Source organism: Paramisgurnus dabryanus, chromosome 23 (assembly GCF_030506205.2).
Source record: "Paramisgurnus dabryanus chromosome 23, PD_genome_1.1, whole genome shotgun sequence".
NCBI lineage: Eukaryota > Metazoa > Chordata > Actinopteri > Cypriniformes > Cobitidae > Paramisgurnus > Paramisgurnus dabryanus.
Genome location: NC_133359.1, coordinates 6,146,918 through 6,169,321, shown reverse-complemented (window position 1 = coordinate 6,169,321; position 22,404 = coordinate 6,146,918). Strand labels below are relative to the sequence as shown.

The 22,404-nt window shown below is 37.1% G+C and overlaps 1 protein-coding gene across 4 annotated transcripts in view; it reads left to right on the top strand.

Moving 5' to 3' along the window:
• znf469 (zinc finger protein 469) overlaps nt 1–22,404 on the top strand; it is a 359,871-nt gene that overhangs the window by 622 nt on the left and 336,845 nt on the right. The window lies entirely within an intron of this gene.

Below are 22,404 nucleotides of genomic sequence, written 5' to 3'. Positions count from 1 at the left end.
CTCTCATGCCATTTAGAATGTACTTTATATATCTTCATTTAATTTTACAATAAAATGCCATCTTGTCAGCATGGTGAAGCTCCAGAAATCGCAAACATTCATCATTAAAGTAGCCTAATACAAATACTGTCAGAGATTATAAAAGAAATTTGATTAACTTTGGTGGACTGTTCATTGCACCATAATACATATTTTGTTTATAAAACTTTAAAAAAGTTGCACACCACTTGTTTGATAGTGTTGTCAACATACTGAAGTTCCCATGAAATCTAATTGGAGTTTTGTGGATGTCAGGCAGGTTCTCAAATTGAAGGAGGGGGCTGAGGTGGTCCAGGACCCCCTAAAAAGCACAAAAATATAAATTAGGGGTGTCCCTTGGTTTTTAGGGCTGGGTATTGTTGGGAATTTCAAAATTTCCAGGGCTCAACGCAAATAATTTTTTATACTGGTTTTCACTTGCCCTGCCAAAATTTTCACTGGCCCCAATAAAAAATTCAGTGTCTATTACATATTAACGTGTTCCAACAAAAAACTTTTCTGCTTTACCTGTAAACTGACAGCAAACTGTGCAAAATATTGCATCATTTCTTTCGTCGTGTTTTACCCAAGTAAATGTCTGCTTCCAAGATGTTAAATTATATATATTGATGAAAATATATTTTAGTGATTGACCCCGATCGGGCAAGTGACAATACTTTTTACAGGCCCGAAAGTCTCTCACACTTGCCCCGGGCAACCGGGCAGTCCTTTATGTTGAGTCCTGATTTCGATTCTTGAGGCTTCGATTCAATTCAATATTAATTTATTTGCTTCGATATTGATCCTGTTATAAGTAGATACACAAGTAATGAAGTACCTGAGTATATTTTTACAGTGTTTCCCACAGGATTTTGAGAGACTGTGGTGGTGATGACGTCACACGCTGATTAGCATATATGTGACGTCAATACGTCGTGTTTAACTCTTTGATCTGTCACATTATATTTCACATTAACAAAACTGAATGCTATTTTTACATATTATCTGTTCTGTTGTCTATAAAATAGTGACTAACACAACCCAGTAACGACCCAGTAACTCCTTGTTTAATCCAATCAGCTCTTTCTTTAACTGCTGCTAAAACGGGAAATCGTCTGAAAAAATCACCATACTTTATGTAAATGTATGTGTAGGTAAAGCGCGTCTTGAAATAACAGATTTGGGGGGGTCACACACCGGGTGAGAAGCGCAGAACCACATCGCGTCGCCCCACATATTTAATATTCGAATACATGATTTGGATTTCCATCGAAACGTGAAGTGAGTCTTTTTAAAATTCGCAATAAAAGAAAAACAAACAAATGCAAAATGCATTTCCACCAAGTTGTTGGTCAATAGTAAATAAAAAAGGCACGCTTAGAATTTTTGAGCGGGCACTAGCAGCAAGGGCATTACGACTCTATTTCTTTTTTAAATAATAACAACAAAAGCAACAACAAAACTGTGTGCACACCTCCAGTGACTTTGTCTCTGTGTGTCGCCATCAATGAGGTCGTTAGGAGGCGTTCTTTGTTTTAGTAACAACTATACAAATGAGTAACCATCCTCTTAGTACCTGACGGATGAGGTGCACCCCACTGCTTAAGGGGGGATGCACACCAAAGGGAGTCGGGCTGGGTACCAAAACACATTTGTAGCCAATCGGCAGTAAGGTGCACGTCTACTAAATGACATTGTTGCCTGGGTTGCTATGTGTGGGGCAGGTCTATCAAAAGAAGGTCCAGATTGTATTGGGATAGGGGCGTGTTTGTTTAGGTGATTTCAAAAGTCAACATTGGCTTTCAGAGATCATGCACCCCGCCTTTAATACAGTGTGCAGAGCAGTCAGATAATACTATTCATAATGAGTTTGATTTTAGATCTCAAGAGTAACTTGGGTGAAGTTTCATTCATGTTTTAATCCTGATAATCGTATGTTTCAAATCATGCAAATTCATACAAAATTGCCACCATGTAATGATTTTCTGTAAGATCAGGTTGTCTGTGGTGTGATACTATATGAAATCACGACAAGCGACGAGTGACGAGACATTTTGTTGGTAGTTGGTTTCATGCTGGGTAGCTTCACCCATTGTAAAATATCATTGACCCAGCTCCACATAATTTTATTTATCATCAAATTTGTTGTGATTGGATGCAATCATGTCACGTCACCCGCAGGTTTGCATTCTATGTGGACAAGCACTGGAAACTTACATAACACCTGGTACACAGGCTCACCCACATGAAATGTTTAGAAGTTGTTAACACGCTTTTATTAAGTATCTTTTTGTTTTAAAAGTGCAGCCCTGCAGCAAATCTGTGGGATGCTGAGAGACACCAGCTGTACCTTACTTGACCCAAATAAAATCTTAGTAACTGGGACTTTCCCAGGACTCTCAGAACGTTCTGTAGTTAACAATTGTTAACACTTGTATCTAATCCAAAAGCATGCGCAACATTGCTATGACTCAGTCGGCTCATTAACAAAACTGTTTAGGTAACTATTGTTCGGTGAATCAGGAAAGTTGGTTAGGAAACACAGAATCTCTCCTGAAGTGGAATTTATTTGAAAATTTGTGATCTGATACATTATAATAAAAAACAATGAGTAAGAGCCAACAGAAAAAACTAAGTAAGGTTATTCAGTGTAATTATGTGTATTAACACTGACATCACCAAAGATTTTATCATGAGCATGGCGCTAGCAACGCCAATGGCATAGGTTTGAGTTGTAATACATTTAGATAGACCTGTGCTTTTATAGTTTGTCTCCTGTGTTTTAAAAAGGACAGGGGATTTTTCGGTTTAATTCTTATGTGTGCTTTGAGACAATGAACTCTCAAATAGCTTTTTAATCATTTTACAGCATTTACAGAAAAACAATTAAATTAATAGAACAATTGGAGCTTAAAAACACCATGAGTAGTTTTCTAAATAATCTTTTTTATGAATGCACTATGAAAACAATACATTTTATAAGTTAGGGTACAGATGATAGGTTACCCCACCTGTCCTCACTAAGCCTATACTGCCCTACAAAGCCAAAGCGCATTAACTACGCATTTGGTCAAAATTTAGTTAAGGGTTGAAATGGGCTTTGTGAGATCAATTTTGTCTCCTGGTTCAATTTTGTCCCATTTCAGAGAAATGTGTGTGCCAAAATGCATTAACATGTTTGACTGGCTGGTTTAAAAAACTTTAAGGGCATTTTTCTCAGTTTCAGTGTTTGCGTAGTTACTGCACTTAGCTTTTGTAGGGCAGTTTAAAGACTGCGTCCCAAATGGCGCACTTCATGTGAACTCTTGTGGACAAGAGAACGTAGGGTGTCCTATTTGTCATTTTAGGTTTAAAACGGCTGCTCATCGAGTCGCCCTTATTGGTCGATATGCGCCCTCGATTCACACTTTTCCAGAGCCCACACAGACTTCTTCCTGATAGTCGAAGCGGTGTAACGAAAGTGCGGACTCTTAGAAAGACTGTGACTGTTAAAGCGACACTCGACTTTTAAAAAAAATAGGCTTATTGTCCTGGGTACCACTTTTAGCATAGCTTAGCATAATTCATTGAATCTGATTAGACCAGTGGCGTAGCAGGTCAGTCCCGGCCCCATATGCAAAAAAAATGTACGGGCCCCCTTAAGCCAAAGACCCCCCCCCAACCTTGTCTGTTGGCACTGTTAACTGTGGCGCGCAGGTCTGTTAACAACATATACTTTTAATGAGGTAGTCAAATATTTTTACTTTACTTTTTTACTTTAAAGGGTAGATTTAAATAAAGAAAAACTAAATGTTTTGGGTAGTTTTTGACTCGTGACTAACTTCTCCGCCTTCTCTATTCTCTTTAAGGCCCCACGTTTATATTTATATTTGTCCATCCTTAATGTTCATGTAGATTGCCGCTATATTAACCTATCACACTGTGTTTTCTTTTTTTTTGGCGCGGCGATGTGTCATGTAAAAAATGATGGCGTAGTAGTCTACGGCAGCCGCGGAGTGCAAAAAAAATAATAAACGCAAACAAGAAATGACAGAGAAATTAGACATTATGGAGAAAAAAAATCACTACACATGATATGCATACAAAAATATATTTATTGCAGCCACAAATAAAATTTAAATTGAAAAAAAAAATTTTTTTATTGAAAGCTGGCGCGGGCCCCCTATTGTCCCGTGCCCATTTGCACGTGCATACCCTGCATGCCCAGACGCTACGCCACTAGATTAGACCATTAGCATTGCGCTCAAAAATAACCAAAACGTTTCAATATTTTTTTTTTTGACTCTTCTCTAGTTACATCGTGTACTAAGAATGACGGAAAATTAAAAGTTGTTGCAATGATATTACACAGTGCCCGAAAATAGTCACCAGCAATTGAAAATTACCAAGATGACTATTTTCGGGCGCTGCATATTTCTTTGCGCTTGCTGCACCCATGGTACGGCAGCAAAGTCCTTGATTATTACGCCAGAATCGGCCTAGAAAATTGCAACTTTTCATTTTCCGTCAGTCTTAGTACATGATGTAACTAAAGAAGAGTCAAGTTTTAAATATAAAAAATATCCAAACTCTTTGATTATTTTTGAGTGCGATGCTAATGGTCTAATCTGATTCAATGAATTATGCTAAGCTATGCTAAAAGTAGTACCGCCAGAAGCGAAGATCGGCTAAATGGATTCCAAAACGGTAAAAATCAATTGTTTAACTCTAGGGGAGCTGGAAAATTTGCATATTTTCAAAAAAGTGGAGTGTCCCTTTAAAAGTGTAATCTGGGATAAGGTAAAATCTGTCTATACATTTTTGTGAGACTGTTGTGATGAAAGGATCTGCAGTTCTGCAGGTGAATATTGTCAGGCCATTTACATAAAAGTCTTAAAGGCACAGCTGCAAAAATAAAAACAAAAACCAACCGGTTTAATTCTAAGGGTCAAAGTGAAAAATAGTCATGAAAAATTGTACTATGGCTGTTTTTGCACAAAACCGTTGTTTATCATTATAAGTTGGCCTCGAGGGAAACATCAAATGATAGAAAGAAAACGTGTGACATGACCACTGTAGTCTGTAGCGTCAGTAATTTAATCATTAAATAATGCTTCCCCGATGTCCTAGATTTGTCCATTGCCATATTAATAAACAGCAGTTGGCTGATGACTGATCCTGTCCCAAGATTTCTTCTGTTCCAAGTGTTGTGGATGAAGTAGCAGAGCGCTTGGGTTCAAGCCAAATCTTTTCAGTGTTTTCTGCAAATGAGGCAGATAAGTACAGTTTAACACAAGGTAAACAGGTAATCCTCATGTACTTCTATCAAACTGGTGTCTGTGCGAGCCAGGAATCGTACGTTTTAAAGCCTTTGATTTGAACTAATTACCTATGAAGTACAATAAAAGTTGCTGTCTTGCTGAGAGACAAAACAGATATTGGCCAGTCCACTTTTACCTTATTGGGATTTAGCAGTTATTTGTTTTAAAAATTAAAATATATTAATGTTGGCTTGCTCTCTTTCGGCTCTAATGCGGAAAGGCCATCGCGAATACATGGAATCGAGGCTATTTTTGAAATATGGAAATACTCCCATGAGTGTTATTTAACGTATTAATAAAAATATTAGCGTTATTGCAATCCACTTCAATATACATAAGAGAAATAAAACAACAACTTTAAAATAGATGTTTTGGAAACTGCCATTCAAATGTCATCTGCACTGTTGTTTTGGCAGGAGCATTGCCGAATTATGCAAAGTCTTGGCCTCAAAACTTCATTTCATGGTCTTTGAAAATCTTAGGTTATTAATATAAACATTTCAATTAAATGTGGCAGCATATATATAACTCTTAAGTGGGTCGTCTGGTATCATGTCTGTTTGGAATAATATGTTCCAAAGGGAAAGGTTCATGATACAGTGAAGTCTCATTTGAACTTGGACTGGGTTTGAAAAAGCTGTGTTTAATTTTCCTTTCTCTAATCGTTCCTATAGATACAAATGCGATAATGCCAGATAAAGGCAGTTGGGGGTCACGCTTCACATAAAACATTTCATAATTTTGAGTTTTACGCCACAGCGTGCTATTGCCAAAAGGTCACGTCAGGGGAATAGCATCTTTGAGAGTGTTTTGTGTTGTAGTGTCTGTGCTGCCAACCATATGCTGCAGTGATGAAATTATTATTATTGAAATGAACAAATTGTGGTTTCTCTGACTATGGGTTTTGTGGGAGACAAGCTTTTCTCTTTTGTTTTAGGCGCGGACAGACCCACAGGGACGTCCCCTGAGGGTCTTGATCGTTTTCTCAGCCTCAAATCGTTCTTTCCTGCCTGTAAATAACTGGGATAGGGTTCATTATTGGGTTGGTGCTCAGGTTCAAAGAGCTCAGGGAGGTAAATTCAAGCATTTGACTGTGGTGCTGTTAGTTAAATGGTAGTGTGATGAATGAATGGTTTGTGTGAAACATGCTGTCACATTTAGAGTGCCAAAGCTCAGGAATTTTGGAAATATTCCATGTTGGAAAATTAGGGAATTTAAGGAAATTATTTGTTAATTTTAGGTAATTTATACAAACTGTATCACATACAAACATAAACTTCCTCGAGATTTGACTGATCTTCATATGTGTGCAAATTCCCATGTAATTTCCATGGAAAGTTTCCAATATTTCCAGATTTTGCAACATTTTTTGAATGTTGCTATGCAATTTGATGTTTTATAAATTCAAAACCATCAGCATATCGGCTATAGACGGTTTCAGTGGTAACAACATAAACAAACACCATTTGTGGGCCAAACGTAACTTTTGGTAGACTTCCGCAAAAAATCAATAACAACAGAGTCCCTCTAGAGTAATTTATTGCTGTCTCCCCTCGTCTTTAGGAAACTGATCATTTTTATTTCCGACAAGGTATTTGTTTCATAGGTCAGTTTAGGCACTAGCCAGGCAGATAAACAAACACAAAACCAGAAGTTAACTTTGGGCTAGGCGCGTAAATGTCACGATACATGGGTCATGATACATGTTGCAATACATTGCAATACTTATTCTTTTTTTTTTATCAAAAATGAAAAAAGAGCTGAATTTTTTTACTTTTTCTTTAACCAAAATGCTTCCACACATCGGCTTTGAAAGCTGCAGGTGTTTTTAAATTATCTGCCATTTTCTCATTCCCGCTAACTGGCCGTATATGACAGACAACTGGACAGCGACAACTACAGCAGGGGCGGAGGAGGCCGTTTGACGCACACAGAGGGATTTGATGGATTTAAAAAAAAAAGATACCGATAGTAGAGATCGGAATATCGAAATACACTATCGTGGAAAAATGTATCACGATAGTTAGCTGTATCGATATTTTTCCACAGCCCTACTGATTTATTACTTTGTTGTAGTAAAGAAGAGTTGTTTAAAATTTGTTGCATAATCATGTTTTTTCTGGGTAAATTTTTTACAGTAAATACTTGATGAAACAAAATAAATCTGTACGAAATATAGCTGGTCAGAAATTTTGCGTTTAAAAGACGTCTAATAGCCGTCAAAACACAGCCCAGATGTCTAGGCTAAAACAAGGCAAAATTTTGGCTGTCGTTAAGCATTTTATATACTGAAAAAATGATTCATTCAATTTACTCAATTTTTTTAAGGTAAGTGGTTGCAATCAATTTATTTAAGCTACATTTAAACAAAACAGATTAGTAAAGGAAAGTAAAATAAAAACATTTTGTTTAAATGTAGCTTAAATAAATTGATTGCAACCACTTACCTTAAAAAAATTGAGTAAATTGAATGAATCATTTTTTTCAGTGTTAGATGTCAAACAATAAAAATACACTATGTAAAATAAATAAATAATTTAAACAAAACAGCCTGTTAATCACTGTTGATGATCTCACAAGTTATTTTGGAAAATGACGTGTAACCAAATGTAAGGTTATTTTGGCTAGAAAAAATTCTGGACATCGGTTAAATTATTAATTCATTTTAAGAAATCTTGATTCAATCATGTTTAACTGGTGTACATAATTAAATTACGTAGATCCAATTTTTTTCAAGAAAAATCATTTAAAGAAAATTGTATTCAATCGTGCAACCAGAGTTATTTTTCAGTGCTGTAACCTAGACGGTGAAATGACGGCTATTGTTTGCTGGGTTGCGTCTGAAAAATATTGTAAATTACATAGGCCTAGGTGATATCGGTATTGGAATTATAATATTTTTGTTAAAGTGCACCTATTTCATTGATAAAAACAACGTTATTTTGTGTATTTGGTATAATACGTGTTCGATTGTTTATGGTTAAAAAAAATTTTTTTCACATACCGTACATTTTTGTTGCTTCAGATATCCCGATTTCCTCAAACGCTCTGATTTTGTACTAAACTCATTGATATGGAAAGCTTTGTGTCCCTGATTGGCCAGCTAATCTGTACGTTGTGATTGGCCTGAATACATCTGTCGTCAGCCAGAAATGTGACGCTCCTTACCGTGTTTGAAAGATTCGCTCACAATGCAACGCTAACAGGAGTTAACTTACAGGCTGTGAGTCCAAGCGGTAGGAATTATGATAATGTCGGTCTTTACTACATCACCAATCCTAGGAAGTAAACGGTTGCGTATAATCCGTGTCTGTGTTGTAGTCCAAGAAAAGAGATTTACATTGGAAACGAAACTCGCGTCATCGTTTACTTTGGGGTTTGTATCTTTTGCATATCGTTAACATGTACTAATACACACTTACACACCAAAGGAAATGTACAATCGTGAATTGGACCATAGTTGCTCTTTCAATATCAGTATCCCCTGTCAAAAAATGCTGGTGCATCCCTAAATAAAAGATGTAGTTAAATTGTTTCTGGTTTATTTCTGCACCCTTAATCATACAAAGCAGTCCAGTGTTGTAGTCTAGTCCAAATTGAGTCCAAGTCAAAACCAAGACCAGAGATCGAGTATCGAGTCCACATCCAGCTTTATCTGGACTCGATCTCTGGTCTTGGTTTTGACTCGGACTCGAGATGGATTCGACTACAACACTAAAGCAGTTCTTGACTTACTTATTAATTTACTCAGCAAACTCCTAATAACTAAAATGTATGGACTCTTTGTGCACTTGCCTCAAAAATGCTTTTACTTTAAGAAATCAATAGGTTAAACTTTAATTTAATCCGTCATCTGTTTTGTGAACCGGGTCATCCAATTTATTCAAAAGATCAGACGCATGAGTCATTCATCATATCTCCACATCTCTCATGAACACCAGCCGAGCTACAGGAATACATTTCATTCTCAGTTTCTCACACAATGCTGTAGTACGTTGTATTTTAGAGGACCTGGAAAGCTGAGTAGTTTTTTTTTTGTCATTTTACTGGAGTGGACAGGATATCCATCAGAAATTCATCTTTTGGTTCCACAAAAAAAGTTATATGGGTTTGAAACATCGTTTTAGATGAATTACTAAGCGTGTTTCAATAATGTTATAAATATGTTGAGAAAGTGTAATAAAATAAATAATGAAGTGATATGATTAGATGCAGTGCAGACATTGGCAATTCTCTCTTTGGGTTTGGGTTGTTCCTTGCACCAAGATGATAAAGCCGGTGATGAATGAAATGAATGTTCTGTTTCTGACAGTATTGATAAGAACCGGTAAAACAAGAAAAGAGAATTTGGAGAAAAAAAAGGTGAATTGTATTGATAAGTCATGCCAAAACCATGTCCCGCTTGGGATCCATGACCCCATTTTCCTCAGTCTGGCTATATTTTGTTCAAATGTGCTTATGAATGAATGCCAACCATGTCTCATGTTTCCCATCATGTGTGAGGGCTTCTTGTCTTTCAATGAACTATGTCTATAGTTACAAAAACTTTTTAACATCTCAAAATGCTATAAATTATAGCAAACAGCTTCATTGGAAACAGAAAACCCTATTTGTTTCTCATGGAAATTTATGAGATTCCCACAACGAAAAGGAGAGGAAACTCGAGATATGATTTGACTTTTGTTCAGATTTGCTGTGATTCTCGCTAGGAGTCGTATTTTTTGGCTTAAATAATTTTAAATTAACCTGATTCATCATTCATATGTTTGGTCTGTACATTAATATACCATGAAAACGGTAACAATAAAAAAATTATCTCCTTCCTGCATGTAAGGAAACACGACTTAGCCCTTTGAGCCCCGTCTAATAAGTCTTTAATGCAATCCATACAGGTTACTAACTTGCAAATGTACTCTCCATTGCCCTTGGGCAGAGTCCAAGAGCAAAATCTGAACAAATTAATCTCCGTGAAACTTCCGTAACTTGTCAGTTCATTCATTTTTACCGTAATGCGCCTCCAGGCTTGTTGTGAAGAAAATTACATCTTACAAGAGGCTATAAATCATTTAGAATACTTTCAATGCCCTAAGAAGTTTATTTTTGACGATTTTTCAAATCTTTCTCGAAACTCTGTAAGGTCAATCAGTATGTAAACTTATGTAAGAGAGCAGAGACTGAATATGAATCCGACACAATCTATAATCTAAAAAGACAGCTCGCTCGCCTGCGCCTTTATAATCCCTTTGGTAATCATGCTTGGAATAAAAGTTTTGTAATACTTTACACTGTCAGAACAAAAAGTCCCTAGCTGTAACTGGGGCGGCACCCTGTCAAAAAGTACACCTTTGCATCTAAAGAGTTCATTTTAGTATCTCAAAGGGACATATTGGTGCCAAATTTATACATATCTGTACCTAAACGGTACAGTACAGTTAGAGCTTGGGACCATTTTTTATATAGAAATTTGGCACATTTAATAGTAGGGGTGCGCGGGGGAAAAACTAACATGGGGTTAGTTGTAACACAGACTGTTTAAATTGTTGCACAAGGTTGAGTGTTTTGTATTTCCGTTTTTTTCACGCTGCCAAAAGACGATCTCCCGCAAATTACTGGAAAGTATAACGTTTTTCCAGAGAGTTATTGATGAACGAGTGTTTTGGATGCATGTTTTCGGTTTCTAAGTTGGGTGTGTAAGATACCAAATCCAAGGCTATGTCAGTGTCTTGTTGACTAAAACATAGCATCGTTTTGAAATATGTCTGCAGGTCTTAGCAACTTTTTTTGTGGGCTTGAAAATATTTTGACCCAGCGGGGTTAATTGTAATGCTGTGTTAACTTACAACTAACCCCTCAACACTTACAATATGAAAACCGCTCGTTAGCGTAATTCTTGACGTTGTTTCAAATAGGCTACACATGAATGATCGCTGGCTGCCAACAAAATAAATGTGCCTGTCTTATCAAAAATCATGTGTCAGATTGATTTTTGTTCATATCTTTAATATTAATTTAATAAGGTCACGTCAAAGATTGAAATCATAATGAAATGAATGGCTAAAATCAGACTTTGATGCTCATTATCTCAGAATTAGATTTTTGAAACTGTATGGTTTTTACAGGCTGGGTCACATATAAAAACATATTATTTTGTCATAATTGTGCTGCTTTTTCTCACATATTTACACATTTGTATCCATTTATAATTGAACTTTTGTTAGAAAAGGGCTGGATGAATGAATACAGTGTGGATACCTGTCTATTATAGACAGATATATAAACAATATCCACTTCAAGTATATAGACAAAATAGTATTGAAATATTTGCCTGCAAACTTAATTTTTAGCAAGTGTTACAACTAACCCCCTGTCTGTTACAATTAACCCCACCTATGGGGTAAGTTGTAACATTTGCACTTCTGTCACGTTTGGTGTAATTGGCAAGAATGGTAAGTACTAGAAACAAACTTTAAGGGCCCTATCTTGCACCCAGCGCAATTGACTTTGTCAGTGACGCATGTATCATTCGTATTTTGCGCCGGCGCACAGCGGGGTTTTTCCCTCCACAGATGCACGTCAGCAAACTAGGGAATGAACTTGCGCTCCCTGGGCGGTTCAGCGCAAAAAGGAGGCGTGTTGCGGCGCAAACCATCTCTTATGCTATTTTGCAGTTTCAAAAAACAATTGCGCTACTAACAAAAAAAAAACTAGTCTAAAGTCAGTGGCGCGTTGCGCGTGGTTCATTATGCTATTTTAAGGGCGCATGCTTGACCATAATGTATAACGTGCACAACGCGCATACACTTTGCTTATCTAATCTACACAGATGCAACAGTTATTTTTGCAAATCATAAATTGTTACACTTAAAAATATTAATACACGAGATAAGGGGAATCATAGTGGTGAGCATTGTGGTGATAGTTTTTATTTATTCTCATGCAAATAACGATTAAAATATTTTCATAACTTTGTTGTGTGGCTGTATTACGTTTATTTTATGTAAATAATAGTTAAAATGTTTTCATAAGAAACCTTAATGTATATGAACTTGATTTGTAAGAGTACTTTGGGGTTGGACCTTGCTTGCGTTTCTTGGGTCCGATTTCAAAGCCCCCAAACCCTTTCAGCGGTGAGGGTGGACGCAGCGATGTCCTCTGCTGGCGTCAAGTCCTGAGGCAGATCCACCTCCAGTTACACGGCGTGCCCGATTTATGCTGGCAAGCGTGGGATTCCCCCGTACAAGGACGTCGGTCTCCTCGGCTGTGAACCGCTCCTGGCGTGCGCCTGGTAAATCCGTCATAATAATAGCATCCCGCCATGGAACTTGCGCCCTTGCGTTTAAAGGGAATGTTGGCTAGCGTTCTGATTGGTTTATTTGACGTTACGCCCAAACCACACCTATGAATAATGAACCTACTTCAGACCAACCCCTTATTGATTTGCGCCCGGCGCAAGAGTTATTTCTCCCGCCGGGAAAATAGCAACAGCGCCCAAGATCCGCCCACAAACTCACTTGCGCGTTGCGCTTCGCACTTGCGTTTCAGATCGTTAAAATAGAGCCCTAAATGTTCATTTGTAGCAGAGATGTGTGTGTTGCTTGTGTAAAAATATAATTTATCAAACTCAAATATTTTTTGAATGATTGAGCCAAAACCAAAAAGCGTTAGGTTGTGCCCCGCTCTCCCCTATTAGGTGATTGTGAATATTGTTACCGGCTTAATTTGACAAGGTTTAAGATTAGTTATTTCATATTGCTTAGGAAAAGTGATACAAGTTTTAAAAAATAACCTTCAGTTTTCCTTTTCAGTTTTCTTTAGAAATGCATGTAAACTACACAAGTATAGAAAAAAGTAACATTTTTAGTCTGATCAGAAATAAACGCAGAATTGCTGCTCAATAAAAAGTGTTTTTGGCCTGGGATGGAAGTTTTAAGGTCTGAAGGCAAAGAATGTTTTTATAGAACATCAAACTTTGTTATTCCAGAAGAGGAAAATTCAATTCGGGCATGATATGACCTTTTCAAACCTAGAAGCATGTAAAATTGTAAAGTCCATAGATAATACAGGTTTAGCTGTGGTTAAATAAATTTAGATCTCATAAATGGGTAGCATATGCTGTAACATTATATTCTAGTGTTAGATGGCCGATTATTTAATGTTTTTGTGCTGCAAAGGTCTATGCTAAACAAGGAAGAACAGATACAATAACATGTATGAATGACATGAAAGGTTAAGAGGTGAGTTTTGCCATTGAAACCACATGAAGCATCTTATAGAAAGAAATTAAATTATATGGACATTAATGTCCATGTCACAGTGTGTAATAAATTAGTCACGGTAAAGTATACATTTTATTTAAGTGCATATTTGACATGCACATTATTAATAAAGAAAACCTGAACTTAAAGATTTTTATCATTCAATAGAATAATACTAATAGGGGAGAGCGGGGTAAGTTGGCACCCTTTTCACACTATCTAACATTTACTGAGCACCGTACATCACAAAGGTATAAATCTCATACCAAATGAAAGAAGAAAGTCTTAGGCACATATGATGTATTCATATCTTCATATCTTATGTCATTACGGAGTTGTAGACTGTTGAATAGAGAGTTTTCACTTGTGACAACTTACCCCGCTCTCCCCTACTTGTGCAGATTCATACAGTATGGCTTACTTTCTTCTGTGGAACACATTACAAGATATTGTGTCGAACATTTGAGTTGTTTTTTCCATACAATGAAGTTAAACAGTGATCTAAACTTTTATTTTAAGTCGGCAGTATGAAGTAAATAGTTGAATTTGACCTTTTCCACACTGTAAAATAAATCCTTGTTGCACTTAAACTTTTAAGTTTAATCAACTTGAATTTACAATTCCTTTAAACTTTCTTGACTAGTGTAGTTGCTATTAATTTTAAAAATAAGGTTTAGAATTAGCTTAAGTTATTTTTATATTTTATACCTGGCTAGTATTGTAATTTCAAGTTAAATAAACTTAAAAATGTAAGTTCAACGGGGACTGATTCTATTACAATTACCATGAATTTCCTTATAGGAAATTGCCATAACATTAAGTCCACATGTCTCCTCATCCAAACATCAATGCTTATCTTTTCAGCCAGAAACAGCTTTTATAAAGACGCTTTAGGCAAGTCACCCTACTAGGCGGCCATGTTTGCAATGCCTTCAGGCATGCAAGACTAAAGTCATATCTATTTAAATAGAGACAGATTTCACTAAAAAATCACATGCTAAAATCTTCAGTCTTTATTAATGATTGGTTCTTTAAATTAAAAGGTGGGACTTTCGTTGCCACACCTGCCATATTGAACATTGCATCACCCCATTCCCCTAAAAAGGTGAAAGTAAATAGAGCAGATACACTCACCTAAAGGATTATTAGGAGCACCATACTTATACTGTGTTTCACCCCCTTTCGCCTTCAGAACTGCCTTAATTCTAGGTTGCATTGATTCAACAAGGTGCTGAAAGCATTCTTTAGAAATGTTGGCCCATATTGATAGGATAGCATCTTACAGTTGATGGAGATTTGTGGGATACACATCCAGGGCACGAAGCTCCCGTTCCTCCACATCCCAAAGATGCTCTATTGGGTTGAGATCTGGTGACTCTGGGGGCTATTTTAGTACAGTGAACTCATTGTCATGTTCAAGAAACCAATTTGAAATGATTCGAGCCTTGTGACATGGTGCATTATCCTGCTGGAAGTATGGGTACATGGTGGTCATAAAGGGATGGACATGGTCAGAAACAATGCTCAGGTAGGCTGTGGCATTTAAACAATACCCAATTGGCCCTAAGGGGCCTAAAGTGCGCCAAGAAAATATCCCCCACACCATTCCACCACCACCCCCAGCCTGCACAGTAGTAACAAGGCATGATGGATCCATGTTCTAATTCTGTTTACGCAAATGGTGAAATACTCAGACCGGCCCGTCTGGCACCAACAACCATGCCACGCTCAAAATAGCTTAAATCCCCTTTCTTTCCCATTCTGACATTTAATTTGGAGTTCAGGAGCTTGACCAGGACCACACCCCTTAATGCATTGAAGCATTTGCCATGTGATGGGTTTATTAGATAATTGCATTAATTTGAAATTGAACAGGTGTTCCTAATAATCCTTTAGGTGAGTGTACATTAAACATGACAGGAAATATTGTCAAATGTAATTTAATAAAGTCCGAATACTGCTACTTTTCAATGGCCATCATAAAGTTATATATTTTTTTATTCAGCTAAGTGAATTATGACATTTTCATAAAGAAGATAGCTGGACCTGGCTAACCAATCAAAGTTTGACCCTTTGACATATGGAAAGACTAATGTTTTTTCTGCAAAACCTGTGCCATCATGCATGGCAAGGAGTGTAACAAGATTTAAAGTGTCCCAGTTAAAAATTATGAGACATAACTGTTCTCCTCATGTGGTATGTCTTTTGTTTTACAAATGGGCACTTAACTGTCTTAGCTGGGTTACAGATCATAAAATTATACTCTAAACATAAAATTAGCAGTTGTCCAAACATACATGTTGAAGTATTTACAACACGACTTTATGGAAAGGGCGAAGCCCTTTTCACTTATCTGATAAGCATGTTTAAAGTAGGATTGTAAATAACACCTGTTCTTGTTTATTTTTTTGTACAAAGAACATGATTTTGGTCCCGTTTCAATGGCATGCGCTTTTTCTTTCATCGGTCGCAGAGAAAGGCATGCAAAAAAGCTGATCGTGTTACACACTGGTACATTTCACAGGCAGATTGTAAAGTAATAGATGCCAGGATGAACAGTTGCCTGCCAAGTATTTTACGCACCCTTTGAACAGAGAATTTCTGAATCGTCCAGCTATGTCCACACTTTACAGAACCTGTCAGTGCACAAAGAGTGTTTACTACTCTTAAAGCAGTCAAGTGTACTAGTATCCCTACTTGGCATAACAAAAAAGATGTCACTAGCTTGACCAGCACTTATCCAGAAAATTGAGCAGAAAAAAGAAGTTGATGGAAAAGTTTATTTCATGTATACATTTATTAAACTTTACTTAAATACTCAGTACACAATGTGGAGATCAGCAAGGGAGTCTAGACATTTAAACTCGATTCATCCCTTGATACAGTTGAATACGGAACCGAGTGTACAGGGACTTGGCGACCTTAAGCGATTTAATTGCTGTCAGTCTAAATGCCTTTTAAATGTCTCAGACAAAACACTTGAATATCTGAAAAATTAAATGTCATGAACCTCACAAACCATATAAACACAACTTAATTTCCCAGCAGATTGATGAAAACCAGTGCATCCCGAATCGCGCAGAAGCCCGGCCAATCAGATTTGAACGGGTGATTTCAGCCAGCACTTGCCTTTTTTGTGCAGAATATGCAACAGATGGTCCATGAATTCACTCATGTTTGAATAAGCTTAACTTATTTCAACTTTATTTTATAAGTTACAGCAACTCATCACTAGTCAAGATAAAAAATTTAAAGTTGAAAATCCAAATCCTAGTTGATTATCAGTGTGTATGTATTTAAAAAGAGACCTCTTGCAGGACTGGAAAATCCCTTTATTTGGAGATTTCTCACAAAGGCATGTTTTTTGGAAAGCAAAATATTTACTAGAGAAAATTTATCTTGCATGCAGATTGTTTCTGTAAAGATAAGTGATCTCACGTTGCGATTCGTCGTTTCATTGAAAACAGTACTAAATATACAGACTCTTCATAGTGTTTAGAGTTAAAGAGAGAATCTCAATTGTATTTCCACACACAATCATTTTCAGACTGGGACTAGATACAGACCTCTGAACTATTTGACCTACGCAGTTAGGAAATCTGTACCGCCTTCTATTGTGAACAAATTGGGAAAATATGTGAGTACATGATGTATTTTCTGCATGGTTTACGGATATCTGATGTCTGTATATAAATATATGTTTTATCAGTGATCTAATGGGTCAGTGTTCTTGAGTTCATTGTATCATGTCTGTCTCCTGACCTAGTTTGATGTCATTATGTTGCTGAATGCTGCACAGTGTTCTCTTAAGCCCTTTTTACACACAGATTACGGAAAATACATGGAAATTTTGTCAGAGGATAGTTTGATTTTGGTTCATTCACACTGCCAATGATTTTCTGGAATCTGTGCGTGCATACACACCCATCCTGTATTGTATCTGTCATCTTGCACTTGCTGTTTTTTGTCCACGGCATCTTAGGTTTGCTTATTATCTAGAACAGTGGTTTCCAAACTTTTTCAGCGTGCGGTCCCCCCTTGTGTACGGTGCATTCCTTCGCGTCCCCCCAAAGAAAATTTGTGACAAAAAACTGTTCTAATACTCAACATTTTAATAAAAAAATATTACATTATACAAAAAAGTAGTGCTTTTGGTTAGTAGCTTTTTTTTAGGTTTAATTACACAGAATTCATAATAAATTTCATAAAATGTCATAAAACTGGGGCCCCCCTGGCACCATCTCGCGGCCCCCAGTTTGAAAACCACTGATCTAGAAACCAAGTGCATGTATTTATTTTCTGATTTGATCATGACCTACTGTATAGCGCATGACGTGCTGTCCCATTATACTGGCGAACAATCTTAATTTCAGCGTGGTTAGTGAGGAGCTCCCTGATTTCTGCTTCATTCCACTCTGCAGACATTTCTCGTCGTGAATGTTTATCTGCATTTAAACCCCCATGTCAAGGAGCAATGACACATACGCCCTTACTACGACACGCCTTTTACGGCATTGTTTCTGCCATTGTTCATGCACACAGGACGTGTTCCGTAAATGTTAAAGCGATCCCAGAATCAATTACGAATGTGTTTAGGCATGCTGTCAGTTTTATTGGTCTTTTCTGGGATTAACATGCTCTGTGAATGAGGTTTTAATTTAGTGATAGCTCCACCAAACATGAAAGTTCCGACCTAGTGACTTAATGGCTTAAATGCTGTTTCCATCAAATGAAAGTGGATGTGGACCCAGGACTTCCAGTAGATGTAAAGGCCAATTTATGAGACTTAATGATTGCCCATTTATGGATCACAAACTTGAAAGAGATCTTAAGGGGCGGTTCACATTTCGCGTCTAAAACCGTGCGGAAAACGCGACTGTCGGTTGGTTCTTGTCACATGACCTGCGGTGCGCTTGCAGCATTCTGAAAGTTGAGATGTTAATAACTCGATGCGGTGCAAACGCGCCTGAAAAAAACCAGCGCGCCTACATTTAACATAACTAACTTGAGCGCGCAAATGATGCGAAATGTGAATCGCCCTTAAAAGAGATCAACCTTGTCTGATGCGTTACTTCTGTTTTTTTAAGAACAACAGAAATAGGCACTAATGAGATTGTTGACATACAGTGTAAGAGTATTGAGCGGTATAACAATCAAGCCCCTGACCCTTTTGTCTCAAATGCATACAGTCAGAAAAATTTGTCAAAAAATAGTCCAAAGTTAGAATTATGAAAAGGTTCAATATTGAAGACACCTGGTGCCACACTCTAATCAGCTAATAAACCCAAAACACCTGCATACGCCTTTAAATGGTCTCTCAGTCTAGTTCTGTAGGGTACACAATCATGAGGAAGACTGCTGACTTGACTGTTGTCCAAAAGATGACCATTGACACCTTGCACAAGGAGGGCAAGACACAAAAGGTCATTGCAAAAGAGGCTGGCTATTCACAGAGCTCTATGTCCAAGCACATTAATAGAGATGCGAAGGGAAGGAAAAGATTTGGTAGAAAAAAGTGTAGAAGCAATAGTTATAACCGCACAAAATAGTTCAAATAGTTGTATCTCGGTCAAGTATTGTCATATCCTAACAAACCATACATCAATGGAAAGCTTATTTATTCAACTTTCAGATGATTTGTTTATCTAAATTTCAGAAAATTTACACTTATGACTAGTTACCCTCATATGTTGGGTGGTTTTGTGGTCTAGGGTCACATATGGATCTTTAGGATCTTTTTGACCATTTGTTCTGACACAAACAAATAATACTGCAATACTATTATTACTAATAATAAACACAAAACAGTATTAACAAACTTGTAAAATAGTTTAGCGCTGCATTTTGTTGCAGGTGACAACAGTAAACTGTAAACCCTTCACCCTCCTGAATCTGTCAGATTACGTCACCTTCTCGTGCTGGCTTTTCATTTCTCATTTGCATCAAGGAGAGGAATTTGAACTTCTCTGGCCTCTTACAAATGTTATCACAGTTTGATACATTATTGAGATCTCTTCGAAAAACTAGAGGAGACAATTGCAAGATTACAGGGATGTATTCAGCAATAGAGAGTATATAGCCAAAGATGACTTTAGAGAGGGGTGAGGTATAGCCCCTGTCTGGGAAACAGAGAGAACTGAAGAAGATCTGTCAATCTTCTCTGTAAAAACCAGCAGTCTGCGCTGGTACTTGCCATAACCGCTAAAATGTGCTGATGCAGGGCAGATGCATTTTAAGGATGCTTTTAGCCAGTGGTCCATTATTTGCTTAACACACAGATGCTTAAAATGTGGTTATTATTGTTGTTGTCATGTGATGGCCTGTGATGAGGGTACAGCATGTGCATAGATGTAAATAAAGTCTGGCTTTGATCACAGCACAAGTTTAAACACAGATTTTACATTCATGTTGTTAGAAAGCACGTTTCTTTCAAGGTGCCTTTAATCTAACACAGCCCACTTGTTGAAAAAACAATACACTGTGGGGTGGCCATAGGAAAGACGGTACTGCCTTTTGATTAAAGAGCTAATTTACTCAAAGGCATTGTGCGGTCTCAAAGGGGTCTCGGTCTGGCTGCTCTCAACGTATTACTGACCCCTTAGCACAGGCATCCTTTGCTGCTAAGAGTTGTAAGAAGGTTTGCTTTAGGGAGAACAGACATTGTCATTTTAAATCATTGCAGTTTTTCAGTATATCTCGGTATTTCAGAAGATTACATGTACTTAAAGTCGTGCATCATGGGAAAATATCCTAAAGGTCATCGATATGAACCATAGAATATAGAGTCATCATAAAGAGATTTAGGTAATTTTCCTCCTTCTCTCCGTCAAAGTCCAAACCTCAACCCCATCGAGCAATTTTGGGGTGATTTGGAAAATATACTGCACATGCACATTCAAAGGAAAGCCAAGGAGTTGCAGAAGGCATGAGATAACATTAATGATGGAAAAATATTGACACTATGCCAGAGAGATGTGCTGCAAAAGAGGAACATACCAAATATTAGGGTGACCATATGTGCCATTTTTCCAGACACATCTTGGCCAGTATTTCATGTGTGTCTTCCGGAAGTCGCATTGGTCTAGGGATGCAAAACGATTAATCATGACTAATTGTTTGCATAATAAAAGTTTTTGTTTACTTAATATTTAAATAGATATTTTTTCTTAAAATAATACATGCATGTGTGTATTTATATATAATTATTATACACAGTACACACACATATATGATTTGTTTGTTCTGCAAACGATTAGTCATGATTAATCGTTTTGCAGCCCTGCATTGGTCGACCGCATACATCATTGAGGTTGAATATTTCAGGTTCTATTTCATAAAAGCAACCATTACATTTCATGGTAAGAATAAAACTATAATGATTGTATTGTTTAAGAGAAATAAATCTTAATTTTGTAATGTTTTTAATTAAAGTGCGAGTACCTCAATGACTTACGCGGTCGATAAATGCGACTTCCAGAGGACACACCCGAAATCTTAGCCAGGACATGTCCGGGTAAAATGGCACGTATGGTCACCCTACCAAATATTAAATTTGAAGGTGGATAAAACGGCTCGATTCACTTCATCTTATATTTGTTGTGCTCATAACAACCAACAACCCCTGTGTAGGATCTTTGGGTTATTTACATATACTTACATTATATAAATGAAGAGTTTGGTTCCAAAACTCCAATATTAAATTTTTGTCAAAACAGGTTTATCATCATGTTTTGTTGTGTTTATTGAGTTACTTATCTGTATTTTATTAGTTATGGAGGCTTAAATCAAAACAAACCAGTGCCTCCAGAAAAATGTGATTACGCATTTTTTCCCGCATTTTTCAAATATGCCGCACTTTTGCAGAATAAACTGCAGATTTCCGTGCGCAAAATATGGGGAAATATTTCATAAGCCCCGCATTTTCGTAACAAAAATCACATATGTCTTAGCAGAAAGTTGAAAAATTTTTCAACAGTGCAGCCATGTCCCCTGTTGCCATGGGAGCGTTATGAAGCGACATGATTATGTAACGTGAACATCATGCAAAAGCTGCAAACGGTTTTTGCAAGTTACCCCAATATTTAAAAGTTCCCGAAGTTTCACTGCATAAAACTACATAAATATCCCGCATATTCCATTGCATTTTTTTTTTTTAAACGTGCCGCAAGATCAAGGATATTTGCCCGCAAAAATCACAAAAAACTTCGGAGGAAGGACTGATTGATATTAATTGGAATGCACAATCAAAAAATTCAATTTTAACGAAGGTAATCTCATTTTGGAACCAAACTCTTCAAATATTGTTGACTTGGCATAGAAGCTTTAAAAGCAGTCTCTGAGATTTTGATTATTCCCTTTACAAACAAACTGGAGTATTTCCATCACTGTAACTGACTGGGGGTGTAACCAAGATGGCCGCCAAGTGAACCAACATGCTTTTAATCAGGGCACAAAAATGAAAATGAGTCATCTAGTCTTGAACATGTTTTGGGAGTACTGAAAACCTAAAGGTGTCAACAAGATCAAAAGACATTTGGAAGTAGTTGAACCTGTGCAGCTGTCTCTAGAAAAGGGAAGTGCAACGTTAGATTTAGTTTTTAGAAGTTGCCAAACTAGACAAAAGCAATGGTGTTGAGCGAGAGAATAACATTCAACATCACTGTCAGCCGTTTTAGTAATCAATCCGTTGTGTTCAATGATTCAGACCTAGACATCAAAATCAGGAACAGACTCAAGTGCGAATGAGCATGTAAACATTTCATCAGACACGCTACAGAAGACCACAAAGTACCCTTTCAAATTAAATGACCAAAGCGATGGCTGTTTCCCAT